Genomic DNA, 15,305 nt, shown 5'->3' with positions numbered 1-15,305 from the left:
ATTGAACAACACCTTTGGAAAGAGTGGACTGAGCAGGGAAGAGGAAAGAAGTCTGCCAAATCAAGGTGGGTGCTTGGCTCTTCCCTGTACAAGAAGGTGGGTCCATCAGATAGCAGCAAGCTCCACTCCAGGGAAAGGGAGATCTGCCCTGCCATGGCTGAGCTGTGGCCTCCTTGCTGTGGGAGCATGGAAAATGGCTTAAAAAATTACAGGCAAAAAGCAACTGGGTAAATTCAGCAGAGAAATTGGAAAAAGTTAAATCCAGTGGTCCCACTCCCTGTTCTGGAGGTCCCTCAGTGGCAAAGCCTCAGTGTCTGGGAGAGGGTCACTGCCTAATAGTCCCCCTGCTGCTTCCTGACCTCAGCATCATGGCAGAGGTGCTGGTGACCCACTGCTGGCCCAACCACGATGGACATCAGTGGGTCACAAGGTGAAAGGACTCCCCATGCAATAGCCATGGATCACAGGCATCAGCCTTGCAGGCTTGCAGTGGCAAAAGGAACAGGTTTTCCCACCCAAAGCACTGATCAAGAGCTGCAATGGGATTTGCCAGGCTGCAGCATGAAGCATCTCTCTGCATTAGACGTATTTGTCGATATTTTATCCACCAATAAAAGCAGTGCATGATCAAATTTAATATTTAATTTAATATACGCTAACCAGGAGCCGGTTGGCATTGCACCCAATGGAAAATATTTGCTGCCCTCTCTCTCATTTTTTAGTGGATTTTTCATGAAAAGTGGTTGATTTTTTTTTTTTTGCTTGTAATTTATTCTTTTTTTTTTCCTTTAGGTAATAACAATATGATCTGAAAATGACAATTTTCATTTACCAACTCAGGATTTTAATGAACTGTTTGAATAACCATTTGGACAACTATTGGAAAAAAAAAAAGGGGAGAGAAGAATGCATTTGAAATCCTCAAAATAGCTTCCCCCTCCACCAACTTCAGTAATTTACAGAAAAGCAGTTCCTTAATTTTTTTCCCCCAGCATACTAGATGAAACATTTGAGAGTGTTTGAAGCTGGCAAGAACTGCATTTCTAGCTACTGATGTCATGAAAATATAAATTGGCAGATTTTTCACGCTGGGTCAATGTGTAGCGATAAGCACAGTGCCATACCTTTAGGAGCAGTATTTGTTGGTAAACAGATGGGGAGCAGCCCGTAATGTCCATAGTCAATAATACAGAGCCAACGTGCAGTGCCATGGTGGCTGTCAGAGCAATAAATTGACGATCTTCCTGGTAGAGCCTGGGCTATCCTGGGCTGTCACTGTTGAGCCTCTTGTGGGGAAAATACACAATGTGGAGAATCACAATGAATAATTTAGAGAACGTCCTTGTTCAACGTTCTTCAACTGCCCATTGACTCATTTCTGCTGCTCCCATTTCAAGCAACTTGGAGGAATCCTTCCTATTTTCCATGCCAAATATAGCAGTTTTTCCAGAAATGCTCAAACACACAAGCCAGGAAGTTTCCCTTCTCTGGGTGAGTCACTGGAAGTTCAGGCTGCATTTTCATGATTGCTTCAAGCCGATCGAAATCTGTGCTGCTGCCAAAGGAGCCGTCCAGCTCTGCCGGTGTGCGGCCTCCCTCACTGCTTGTGCAACAAAAGGAAATTGGGGAATGGACTCTGCCTTTTTTCCTTTTCCTTTTTCTTTTTTTTTTTTTTTTTTTTTTAATTTTCAACCAGTTTGATTGGCCGACTTGTCTCATGGCTGTGCAGGCTTTAGGGGAGCTTGTCTGGTGTAGGAGATATAAGAATGCTCCTTACACCACTGGCTGAAAGCAAACGGGATTTGGGGAAAAATGCCAACTCCATGGGGTCAAAGTGTCAGTCAGCTCAGCTGCAGAGCTTATGGGGTCTGTGCTCACTCTCCTAGCCCCAGGATGGGAACACAGGGAAGATCCCTGCCAAGAGATTTTCTTGGGTGGCATTTCTGAGATTCTAGACAATCTTGTTAAGGATGGTCAGGAATCCTACTTCAGTAGAGACACCTGTGATAGGTGGGATTTTGGAGAGAAGAGATATTTTAGCAGGATCATTCTCTTCCTACTTCTTTCCTTTACACCTTCCCGCATCCCTTAGCATTTATTTTAGCTACTGTCCATATTGGTTTCCAAAGAAAAAAAGCCTTTCTCCCATTTTTGCTGCTCATTCCTTTCTAACTGTTGCAAACCCATGGGACCACTTTTAAACAAATTTGGTGGTGGTATGGGGGGGAGATTCTAGATCTTCTTGAAATGTCCTGGAAACAAGTGGCTCAGCAGATGGGGGACACTCACTAGCACCCACCCCAAGAGACCTGCCACTGCAGATGCACTGTCTTCTACTAGTCACCAGAGAATCCATACCAAACACCATGTCTGAAGCATGGCTTTGAAACTGCAATGTCCCCATGCTCCCCAAGGGTGCACCTCAGCTTTTCCCAGCTTCACTGGGTACCCTCCTTCTCTTTCCTTAGTGGGTATGGGACAAGCATTGCTCTTGTAACACTGTGCCCTGGGATTTTGGGGCTGCAAGCCTTTTCAGGGGGCTCCCATGAGGGAAAAGCCTCGTCTGTGTTTCCAGTGCTCTTGGGAGCTGCAGCTTTTGTGGCTGGGGGATCCCCATGGCTCTGTGGCTGCTTTTAAGGAAGAGTAACTGAGGCCAGGAAGTGTCTTGCCAGGTGGTGTGGGCTTGCTACAAAGGAACTCACATCTCTGGTGGGATATTTTTGGAGATCAGCAAAGCAGAACAGGTTGAAAATGCCTACTCTAGAAACCAGCATTATTTTTTTCCTCCCTCACAATGTTTGGTCTGTTGTTTTTCAGAGATGGTGCTCACCTCTTTGCAGAGAAGCCTTGCTAACAGGCAATTCCTCTTCCTGCTTTGGAAGGGCATCTCTGCTTGCCTCTGGTCTCTCCCTCCCTCCTCTGATGGAGCCTCATGGCCAGAGTTTGCTCTCACTGGCCCTGATCCAGGCAGGCACTTACACAGGTCACTGCTCCAACTCGAAAGCCAGTGGATCACTCCAAGGCTGCCCTGGGGACTAACAGGCTTTCCTGCTCTATCTCCTGAAGAAGCTGGGGAAGGAAGGGAGTGTCCAAGCTAGGCCAGAGCTGGCTCTGGTGCATGTCCCTGGGTAAGCTGTTGAAGTGCTGGGGTAGTTACTGCCAGCCCTATGTGGCACTGCTGTCCCCAGGCACTGGCACTGCAGGGTAGCAAAGCCACCAGAGTGGGACATGGCAGCTCCTGGACAGTCCAGGCTGGGAGGGTGCCCACAGATAGCAGCAAAGACAACTGGGCAGCACCAGTGTTGGATGTCACAGCTCCATCATGGACTGCTGGCTGCTACTGAGGAAATTATTGCTTCTAATGGTTTTGCTTCCTATCTCCTGTATTTCCCATCTGCCAGGGAAGACTGAAGCCAGGATTACTTGCTATGAAAGCCTCCAGGCAGGACCCACCTCCAGCAGATGCCACCATCCCTGCCTGCCCTCCTCCTCCCCAGGGTCCCAAGGGGATATGACAAGGAACAGCCACCACTAAACTGTGACTCCCTTGGGTCCCTACAGCTTCTGCCCCACCTTGCAAGTATCTCCCATGCAGAGCCAGGCAGGCTTTGGGACACTGATAGTCCCTCTCCTCATCCAGGTGACTCAGGGAGTGGGGACAGAGTTTGAGGAGGCCATTGCTCACCTGCAGCAGCTCAGCTCAAAGACTTTTGCCACCTTGGTGCAATGGGGACCCTGATGACTTCTGCCCCACAATGAGGGCGTGGGTGAGATGCATGAAGCACTCAGGTTGGACACCCAAAATCCACAGCTGAGAGCTGCCACAGGCTGGGCAGTGGGTGCTGTAGGATACAGCAGACATGAGGCAGCCAAGGCCCTGTGGATCTGCTGTTTATCTCCACTCACACGCCCTTGGTCAGGCTCTGGAAGTGTAAATCATCCTGGCCCTCCCTAGAGATGCCGTGTCCACTCTGGCTGGGACAATGGGGTCCCCACTAGTGCTTTCTGCCCCCCACACATCCTGCAGCAAGCATGCCCTGACTGAGGTCTGCTCCTTTAGCACAGCCAGGACTCTGCTCCCATTCCCCAGCTGAACTGCACAGGCTTTGCCCCAGGATGTGAATTTGGGTGCTGGAATTTATCCGCGGCTGTTTTGGCTGTGGCTGAACTCCACCTCCGGGCAATGACATGTTGTTTCCATAGTAGCTAATGGACTGGAGATGGAAGGGGGAAACACATAGCTGCGCTAAAAAGGGACTCGTGAGTAATGTGGTTTCTCCCAGCGCAGAGTAGGAACAACTTTCTAGCACTCGAGGAGCCCCTCCTTCGCCCCTCCTTTGCCCGGCGCCTGTGAAGTGTCAAGAGGAGAGTGTGTGTGTGTGTGCAGAGCTGTGCACGGGGCAGGAGGACAAGGGGGTTCTTGTGGGTGCTTGGGGAGCCTGGGGGGCCACTGGCAGCTGTGCAGGGGCAGCAGCCTGCGAGGAGAGGGGACACATGGCAAGCATGAGAGCCTGTGGGGAGGGTGCAGCACAAATGCTGGGGACACATAAGGAAAGCACATGTGTCTGTGGGGGTGTCTGGACCCTGTTGTGTGCAGAGGGCAGTTCCTGGAGAAAGGTGGGCGCAGCCTGGGGCAGCCTGGCATTGTGGTGATCTGCTGGAGCTGGGGCTGTCACAGGCAGCAGTGTGGCTGGGGTGAGCCAGGCTGTGGGTGTCCGAGGGCCCTGCTCACCCATGGGATAATAAAGAGTGACAGGGACAAAATCTGGAAGATGCAATGAGGCAATGGGAGAGATCAGGACTCTTTCTCTGCTGCACCCCTAATGCAGGCACTTATGGGTCTTGGTGTAGAGCAGGGGGTCAGTCCTGGCTCTGCTGCCAACCCACTCACAGCCTTCCCACCATCCCTGAGTCCAATACCTCTCCAGGAGCAGGGAGAACTGGATTTTCCTCTGTGCAACAGCCCTGGGCTTCTCCCTGGCCAGTCAGGCACAGAACCATGGGGCCTCCACCCTTTGACATTTCCATGGACCAAATCTATCCCTGGCAGAAATGCCTTCACGTGCAAACTGAGGGCAGATCCTGGGGACACCCTTGTGCCCATCTGTGGCTGGCAGCCCTGGCCGGATCCCTGCACCCTGGATGCTGTTCCAGCATTTTTCTTCCACTTGCACGTTTCCCAGCTTGTTCGGTTGTGTAGCTCCCGCCGTGTCCGGCTCTTTGTGTTGTTTGCTGTTAAGTAAATCACTGGCAGCTCCCCAGAGCGCTGGGTAATGGCAGGATAATTCCCAGCAAGACCCTGGTAATTCACTTGAAGGAAAGCAGAGCAGAGGAAAACAGCACTATTAGCCATTATCCTGGCCTCTCAAAGGCCTCCTCGCCTGCAGAAACGCCGCATGGTGCGGCAGGCATGCCTGCCACAGCTCCCAGACACTGTGGGCTGTGGGAGGGCCAGGAGCAGCAGAAGATGCCAGGATTAAGCTTTCTCTTGCCGTCCTGGACGAGCAGATGAAATGTGATCGAGTGCCTCCACCTGCCATGGATACAAGGAGGTTGATGTCAGTCCTGGGAGAAGGACCCTGAGGACAGAAGTCAGGTGATGCAGAAGTGCCCATCAGATGGTGCAGACCACAGGATGCTCCAGCTTTAGGTCTCCCACCAAGAGCACAGGATGCATGGCTTAACTGAGGTATTAACTGCAGGAGTGACCCTTCAGCCAGGAATCACCAGGCACGTGCCCTGCTGCTGGCAGGGATCCAGTAGCCAGAATATGGAGAAGGACAATCACAATACTCTGGCTTCCATAGCTCCTGGCAGCTTTTCTGGAGCTGGGGGGCAGGCTTTGCTACCCACACCAGCAAAGATCATGTCCTTTCCAGATGGCTTCAGCACCTTTCACACCTCCCTGTTGTTGGAAGCTCCCAATCCTGGCTGGGACTCAGTGGAAACCAAGAGCACGGTTTCTGCTGCGACCTTGCCAGTGGTAGCTCAAGCACCAACCCTGCCCCACTCTGCACTTGCAGGATCTGCATCCATGTGCACATGTTCTCCAAAAAGCTCCAGCAGTGTTTCTGAGTTGCACGGGCAGGTGTGTGGCACAGTGGGGGCAGACCCTCCAAAGAGCCTGGAGGAGGCCTCGAGGTGACAGGCTCCCTGCAGAAGCCACTTGCTTCCTTCCACCTCTGCACTGATCTCCTCTGCAGAACTGCCCCTGAAGTGGCTGTCGGCATTTCTGAGAGAGGCCTCTGTTTGCAGAACTGCTGAACTTCCCCCCTGAGCCTCCCAGCAGCGGGAGGGTGCCTGGAGCTGCTGGCTGCCCCCTGCCTGGCTCCCACAGCAGCACCCAGGAGGGCGAGGTGAGCTCCCTGCCCCACCCAAACCCACGCTCCGAGCCCTTGGCATGCGCACACAGATGGGCACCCACACGCTGAGGAATGCACACAAAGGTGCACCAGGCTGGTATACATGGATGCAGGTTTTCTGATGCTTCCCATTGGCTGGCTCGAGAGCAAAGTCCTGGCTTTGCCGGCAGCAATAAAGGCTTCCAGGCCAGGCTGGTAGTAAAAGCAGTAAACTTTAAGGGGGAAGGCTTTTCTGACTGTTTCCGCAGTGCTGGTTGCTGCTGTTGCCTGACAAAAGCTTTCCCTCTGTTCACTTTATGCACATTTGGTGTTCATTAAGTGTGTGGGGCTGCAGCTCCAAGCACACGGGGCAGCTCTGCTCCCAAGCACTACAGACTCACCCACCCCCACCTTGCACTCCTGCTCCCATCCAGGTTCCCCTGCCTGGCAGCCAAGTGGGATCTGGGAGACCTTCCCCAAAGTGCTATGGCTTTGGTTTCATTGCCAGGTGCTCCCCGGGACCGGCAAGTCCATGGAGTCATGTTTTGATAGTCCACATCTGCCCATGTTTCCCAGTAATGCCCCTTGCTCTGTGCAGCAGGAAATGAATGACCACAGAAACAGAGACAGTTTCAGGCAGATTGGGAGCAGCCTGTCCCTCTTGGAGAAATTGGTTGTAGCATTTGGACTGTGTCCTTAAGAGGTCCCAGAAGAGGCATTATGGTTGCCCTCAAATGTTTGGCGTCAAAGGAAAAAATAACAGTCCTAACTTTGGCTTTCAGGCGCTACCACAGCCTCACACCATGGAGCACCCAAAGACAAGGAGAGCTTATCTTTACCTCTGTAAAGATATCAGAAGTACATCCTGTAGGAAGTCAAGGACTTGTATCTATTTAAAATCATTTCCAGAACAGCCTTGAGGGAAAAGCATTCACCCTCATCATCAGTGACCTCCAACCCAGAGATGCTGTATGGAAAGCATAGGACATACTTGGCAGGGGTCACTGGAGAAAAATCTGGCAAAGCTGTGCACTCTCTGCTGTTTTCTCAGAGCAAAAGTCCTTCTGCCCAGGGTGCTGTGCTGCTGCGGCAGCCAGAAATGGTGGTGGGAAATGGAGGAGGTGCCAGAGATGTGGTCATATCCAGAGGGCAAGATGAAGTCTGCCAGCTGGAGCAAAGCTTTATGAGGTATGCATCAAGGTGACAACAGAAGATGAGAGTTTACTACTCCTAAGACACCATCCTTTACTGGGATGCCTGCTATCATCAAGCAGGAGGGAGAACCACCATCAGTGCACAGTTCATCCTCCCACCTTTTACCATCTCATTGGGTTAGTGACGTTCCACCAAGTAACAAGGAGAAGAAAGTTCTCTGTGTCCAGAGGTACCTCTCAGTTTATAAGGTATCTCATGACAACCTCTTGGGTCGCAGTGCTGTCATAGCTGCCATAAAGCACAGAACAGCACCAATCTAATGGGATTTCCTTTCAGCACAATGATCAGCCTCAGGCTGGGGTTGAGGAATTTGATTGGGAGCAAGTTCTCCAAGGTGTGACCTCCAAGGAAGGCTCTGTTTGGGCTTTTGGGTTGTTCCAGACACGTGTCAAAGATTTATGTATCAGAGAGGCTCCCAGGCCTTTGGTGACTCTAGACTGGGGTTAGCCACACTTTGGCTCTCTGCCCTTCACTGCTTTACACTACATATCAGGGGATCCCTTGAAGGCAGAGAGGAGGGCAGGCTGGATGAACTGTATCCCCAACCCTGATATGAGGGAGTCAATTTGTTCACCTCCGGGTCTTGGTGAAGCAGGTGGGGTGCAGTGCTTTTGGGAGGATCAGACCAGAAAAAAAGGCCACCCCTCCCATGTGGCTTCCTTTACACCGCAGGCACTTGTGTTTTGCCCACTTACTGCTTCAATGGATGCCAAAGCAAACACCTCTTCCAGCAGGGAACCAAGTCTTGATCTGAAGATAAACCCATAGAGTCTCTCATTAGCTGGTTGGTTCTGGTGATTAATCATACTTCTTGTGGAGGAAGCCTGATAATTTCTCATGTGAGTTTACCCTGGCTTTAGAATTTGGCCTTTGGTTTGTTGCCTATATGAAAGAATTTAGCATTGAAATAGAGGTAATTAGGCTCCTGAGAGAGTTTTAATTGAAAAAACTTTAACTCCTAGTTAAGAGTTTTGTCAGCATAAAGAAAAGGGTCAAAGGACCCCAGATGAAGACGATGGTGGACAATTTTGTTAATGGAGCAATAAAATGATAAATCTCTCCATGTGTAAAGGTGCTAGATTAAAATGTGTGTAGAAGGAGCAATAAGGATATTTTAGCATTGCCTATTCTCATAAGATGTTAACGAAGTCAGGCTGTATGAACATCACCTTCCTTAAGACACTTGTGAGATCAAGCACCGATAACGATACGCAAAGTGGGCTTAATGCTCCGACTAATGCGGAACTGATAGGAGTGTGAAGTTAGCCAGCAGAGCTCGGTATCCTAGGTATGTGCTGTGGGATACCTGCTTGGAGTAGGTTGAGATGAATATGTACTGTTGGGATTGCTGTAGGGGATCAAAGGGCGTGTCTGAGGGTTTTTTTTCCCAGGGTGAGGTCTCCAAAATGTGTGGTGGATCTTTCCTCTGCCAAACCAGAGAGATTGGGAACACGATGAGAGAAGGCTGGAGGTTTACCTTTGATAGAACGCATCCCTCATGTCAGCAGCAGGCTGAGGAGTTTTCTTGTTGGTTTCTCCTCTGTAAATGTTTGGTGCTGTCTACAACAACTGAAATTAGCTTTCCCGTGGCCCTAGGAAAACACTCATACACCTCTTAATCTCTGTTTCATTTAGATAACCAGACTAGGCATGTGTGCTCTCGTTCTCTCCCATGCTCAGGCTTCCTTGCAGTGATTCTTTTCTTCCTCTTCTCCCATGTTTCATCTCCATTAAAAACAAAACAAGACAAAAGAAAACAAAACTGAACTGAACTGAACTGAAAGTCATAGGCATGACTTGCATCACCCATGTCATTACTCTGCATTCAAGCATCCAAAACCTGTGCTACTCCTTATACTCCTGTATCACAGCAGGAGCACTGCTTGAGTTGTTTGCTCTGACCATTTCCATCCTCCCACTTGGTAACTGAAGTCCACAGTTTGTTCCTTCCTCCTTGCATTTGACTTGCTAAGGTGCTTTGTTTGAACGGGTTGAGTTCACCAAAGTAACAAACCACTGAGCAGGACTGGGATGTCCTTATCTCACAACCCATCCTTCCACCATGTGCTAGTGTTACCAGCCATGAGAAGGATTCAGGAGCATCCACCTAGCCATGGGGAAGATTCCCATGTATCAACAGAGGTCATCTATTCCCGAGGCTTACCTGTAGCTAACTCTTCCAGGAAATACTTTATCCTATTGTATCTCAGAGTTCTCAGTCAAAATGTTCACAAGAACAATGCTGTGGACACGTAGTGACCTTTATGCACCAAACCCAAACATTGTCACAAAAACTGGGCAATTCATTATTTATATTCTGTTAGCTCCGTGCTGGTTAATGCTCAGATTCTCTTCCACTCTTTTGCATGATGCCAGGTTAACAGGTCTGATTTATCCAGTGATCTCATTTGCCTTTTTAGAAATTCTGGCAAAACATTAGCATTTCTCTGATCTTCTTGCAAATAAGGATTAGTAGGGCAGGACACCTCTGCCAGCTCTCCAAGGACTCTTCTGGGTTTGTGAGTTTACTCCTGTGTGTGCTCTAATATCTCTAAGCTCTAAGATTCCAGTGGTCTATATGATATCTCATCTGATACAAGTATATCCCCTCCTGGAATTACTTGCTGAGCACATCAGCTTTTATGTATCACTTTCAGTTTTACCATCTGCATAATGTTAGGTGGAGACTGTATCACTGCTGTCGCTTCTTTTCTTCTCCATCTACCTGCATTTCTCTTCTGTTGTCCTCACTCTGGCCCAGTATGAACGTTCTTGCTTGGTTGGTTCTTAGCATTTGTAATCAACATCTTGAATTTCCATTTTATTGACTGATTTTTAGTCAGCCCTCCTTCCTTTCCACTTGTCATGTGTAGCTCTTTGGTTTCCAATTTGCCACTGAATCAGAATGGGCTTATAGCCAGACCCGTTTCCTCTCTGTTTGCACTGTGACATGCCACATATGAAAAAGTCTTCCTGAAGAGCTCACAATATTTTCTCATATTTTTTTCTAAATTATTCCTCCCAATCTGAATTCCTCTTCTACTTTGACCTTTGGAAAAATTAACCCTATGGAGCATCACACTTAAATGAGCCAGAAGAGCTTTTTTTTTGCCCAGAACAAGCAGAATGAGGTCAACCAATCAGGACAACCCCTGCCTTCCAGCCAATTAATTCATCTGTATCTGTCATAATGAGGTCCAAAGTCACGTTATTTTGTGTCCTGTGTGGTTCCTTTCATGTCAGATTATTACCTACAGTTTCAGCAACCTTCATTCTTTTCTTTTTTTTTTTTTTTTTTTTAACTAGTGGATGTGCCAGACCTTCAGGATGGTCCTCATCCTGGTATAATTTCTCTGAACAATCCAGTAGTTTGTTCACCATTCTGCTGTGTGTTAACATCAACAAAGACTTACCAGACAAAATTCAAAATTCCACCTGGCCTCCCTCACAACTACATTCCTTCTTCCATGAGAAACCACAGCGTGTCCTATAGCTCCTGGGCTATTTAAGCATCTCTGTTTAGTTTTTAGCTCTCAGCCCCAGACTTTAATTCTCCTTTTATAATCTTTCTTCTCCAAGTGCCTGTGGCACCATTTGTCTGAGTCCCAGAGGGTCCCAAATCCGTGAGGTCCCCAGGGTGTCTCAGTGCTGGATAAGACACCCTGGGCACCTTGTGGCACAGGGAGCAGGAAGTGTGTGTGGTGTTTAACACCCACTTGGCTGGACCCTGGGGCAAGAAAAGGGACAAGAAAAAGGTGTAAATTCCAGGAGAAATCACTCAGCTGGCAAAGGATGTGTGGGAACCTCATAGCCCTGCAGCCAAGAGGCCAAGGTGATGGGCTCTCACCTGGACCTACAGGCAGTCAGCAGGGGGATAAAGGTTAGGGAGAGGAAATGCCAGAGCATCTCCTGACAGCTCAGGGAGACCAGGGGAGCAGAGAGAGGAGCGAAGCAGCATCCTCCACTCTTCCCTCGTGTGCAGGTAGTCAGGAAGCTGTCATGATTTAGATCCCAGCCTGGCTAGACTCAGTGTGCCTTGGCTTGTCAGGAAAGGCTGGCAGCCCAGGGCTGAGGATTGTCCTCTGCAAACAGAGATGGCAGTCTGGGGCTCTAGAGTCCACATGTGGGACAGTCTGTCCTTCTATGGGATCCTTCTGCTTTGGGGTCTAACAGCCCTCCCTACACCCTCCAGTGTGTCCCCAGGGATTTTTGCAAGTTTTCCTGTATGGAAAAATTTTCTGCCAGCAGTAGTGTAAAGAAAAACACAAAAAATATTTTCTGTGTCCCAGCCTTGGGAGGGGGACAGGAGGATGAAGAGGATCACAGACGTGAGAGGGCTCTTGTTTGGGGATACACACAACCTGCATTTGAGTGTGCTGCTCCCTCACTGTGACACCAGTCCTTGTCCTCCCAAGCGCTGCCTTCTGCAAAGTGGCTTTTCCCATGGTGTCCTCTGTCACCCCAGTGCTGTCCCCGGGAGACCTTTCTCATTCCTGAGCAATGCTGGTAACTCCTGGCCTTCAGGCTGCCAGCCAAAGGCTTGCCAGGCTGCCTGGGCACTCAGGTGAGGGTGGTTTAGCATGATGCTTTCTCTCTCCCTGCACTATGCACTTCATTGCTGGGGAAAGTGAGAAACACAATGCGGAGCCAGCAAAGCCAGGCTGGAAACAACTGCATCCATAAAAGCTGGCAGCCAGGTGTACCAGCTCCCCCCAGGCAGCCCTGCACGGGCACCAGGCTGTGGCATTAGAGGAGAGATCAAGCTGCTGCTAATCAGCTCAGGGCTCAGGCCATCAGGATCAGGACAGAGTCTGAGGGCACAGTGCCAGCTCCTCATCCGCTTGTTTTGGTTCCTTCCCCAGCGTTTCCTTGCCCTGGGCAGCAGGGACCGATGGCATCAGACAGCAGCAGGAGCAGCTCTGGGGCACTGCCGGAGGGTACCGTGCCATGACGCCAATCCATCTCACTACAATCTGCAGCTAATTCTTAATCTGGCCATGAGCTTTGGGGATTTCCCAGTGCTGACACACTCTACAATTGCAGGAGCATCTGAATTACAGCACCGATCATTCCTCTGCATGAACACAGCCTCTGTCCCTGCAGCAGAAGGAGGTGGTTTATAGCCTAGATCCTGTGTCACCAGCCTCCCCTAAATCCACCTCCTTTGTGTATCCCAGCTTCCCAGAGAGGTTCAGCTGTAGGCAGTTATTTTTATGGTCTATTTCTTGGTCCTTTGCTCATGCAATGAAAATGAGCAACTCGGAAGCCAGATGGGACAGGTATTCCAGGGTAGGAGCAACTGCTTTCTTTTAGGAACTAAAAAACAAACAAACAAACAAACAAACCCCAAAAAAACCTAAACAAAGAAAACAAAACATAACAAAACAGCCAAACAACCAAACAAAACAACAAACACACACAAAAAAAAATCTTATTAGCTTGTAATTTTTCTTGATCCAGACTGAGCAAGAAGGGAAGCAGGACGGCCCAGAGGTCTGTGTCCATCACTACCCCACAGTTGTCAGCCTGGATGTCTCTCAGCTGTGCAGGGAGCAGTGCAGGAGCAGGAACCACAGGATAGACCATGGTCCTCTCATCTCTGACTCTTATCAGCACAGGGATGTCTGAGCTTTTGTATCTAACAGACTTCCATGGATTTTTCTTCCTGCTGTGGGGAGCTCTTCAGGAAGTCCTTGAGTGACTTACACCACCCATTTTTCTTCTCCCAATAGCTTTTCTATTGAAGGCAGCAGGAACTGTCACCCCTCCTCACCTTTTCCCTGACACTTGGGATAGTAGTTTAACCTTCTGTTATCTCCCCTTGGTGTCTCTTCATCCATGTGGGCATCACAGCTGTTCTTTCCCTCCACAGAACATCCTTGAAGCGCCACTCTGAGCCTCATCCAGCCCTGGAGCATCCTTAGGAAATAGGAAGGCTGGAGTGGCAGGGGCAGGACCTGCCAAGGGCAGGGACGCAAGCTGCAAACTACCTTGTCCTTCATGGAGCAGGGAAACAAGGATGCAAGCTGCCAGCCACCTCACCCTCTACGGGGCAGGGATGCAAGGATGCAGGGAAGCAGGGATGCAGCGGTGCAGGGATGCAGCGGTGCAGGGATGCACACCACCTCATCCTCCGCGGGGCAGTGGCAGGGCTCCCGTTTCGGGAGGCAGTGGGGTTTGCTGTGGGCTTTTGGAACCGGCCCCTTGTCCTGTGTCCCCTGTCCCCCTCCCCCGTGCCCCGGCCCCCGGCCCACGCCGCCACTCGCAAGCGCGGAGCGGGGCGCCCTCTGCCGCGACGGAGCGGCACCGCCGGCAGCGGGCGGGGGGCGCGGAGGGGGCGCGGCGACCACCCCGGAGCCGCTCAGCCGCCCTCGGCAGCCCCGACACGGCAGCAGGGCGGGCAGCGAGGCAGAATCTCCCCTTCCCTGCCCTTGGAAAGCCTGGATCCCACTTCTCATGCTCACCCCCAAGCCCCCATTCCCAACCGAGGATGCTGTGACAAGCCCCCCAGCTGGTGTCCTCCTCCGTCTACCCTGCTGTGGAGCGGGAGCTTTCCCTCCAGGGGAAGGAGGAGAAACGTGTTTGTGCTCCCCAGCTTTTCCTCAAAGGCTCTTTTCAAGCAGCAGCTCCCAAGTGAGAGGTGCTTTGCGGCGTGTCTGGGCTCGTGGGTTTGTCTGCCGAGGACTTTTCCAAGTGCTTTTTGTCTTTGTGGCTCCTTGCCCTGCACCCCGCTGCCTCCCGACTCTCTAGCAGTCCCTGTCTCTTTCTGGTCCTTTCTCAGAGGAAGTTGTGCCTCCTTCCAAGCATTCCCAAGCTGCTTTATGCACCCTGTTTTGGCAAACTGGCTCCAGCAAAGCTGGCAGTGGTGAGCTGAAACATCACAGCATCCAGCTGGCTGCTCTCCTCTGCTGCCAGAGGGTCCTGCGTGTCCCTTGTGTGTCCCTGGTCCCTTTTTTGAACCTGAACGTGGCTGTGGATTTGTACTCAGGCCCCAAGCTCCAAACCCGGGCTTGAAGAAACATCCCCTGCGGCTGTCTCTGCTTCCCCAGGGGAACGTCTGGCAGAGCCCAACACCAGCCATGGGCTGATTTATGCCGCCGCCTGAAATAAAGCGTTGCCCGTCCTGCTCTTCACGCTGGGTGAGCCAAGCCCGTTCAAAAACCAGTTTCAGGACAAAACTTGTGTGATTCCTTGGTGTGAAGCAGGCCTAGGCAGACAGGAACAGGGGAACACTGCACCCCAGTTGGGCAGGGCATGGGAGAGGTGTTCACAGCACAGGCACAACAGGGATGGGGGCAGCTGTGGGGGCAGATGCCCTGATTCTGCAAGGGGCCATGGCCAGGGGCTCCTTGTGACTGGCTTAGAAGAAGGGGAGCAAAGGGGTTTTTAGTAAGTCCCCACCATCTGGGCAGACCTGAGGTCATCACTCCAGGGGTGCAACACCCCATGGCACCTGGTGGGAAGTGGCACAGGGCAGCAACTCCCCTGTTCATGCCATACACTGGTGCTTGGAGCAGGGACCCATCTGCCCCAAATCACAGCCAAGACTTACGTGTTGGCCCCCTTTGTGCTCACAGCCACCATGATGTCCACTGCCCCCGCAGCGATCTCCTGCCCTTTCCCCACCCCCATCCCAGCTCCAAAATGCCCTTTGGGGAAGGAGGCGGTGGTCTTTGTGTCCCTTTAAGACGCGGCGATGCTTTGCCAACGCCAGCTGCTCCCCAGCCACACACGCTCCCCTACAATGCC

Source organism: Lonchura striata, chromosome 9 (genome assembly GCF_050655825.1).
Source record: "Lonchura striata isolate lonStrDom1 chromosome 9, ASM5065582v1, whole genome shotgun sequence".
Classification (NCBI taxonomy): Eukaryota; Metazoa; Chordata; class Aves; order Passeriformes; family Estrildidae; genus Lonchura; species Lonchura striata.
This window is presented reverse-complemented; position numbering follows the sequence as displayed.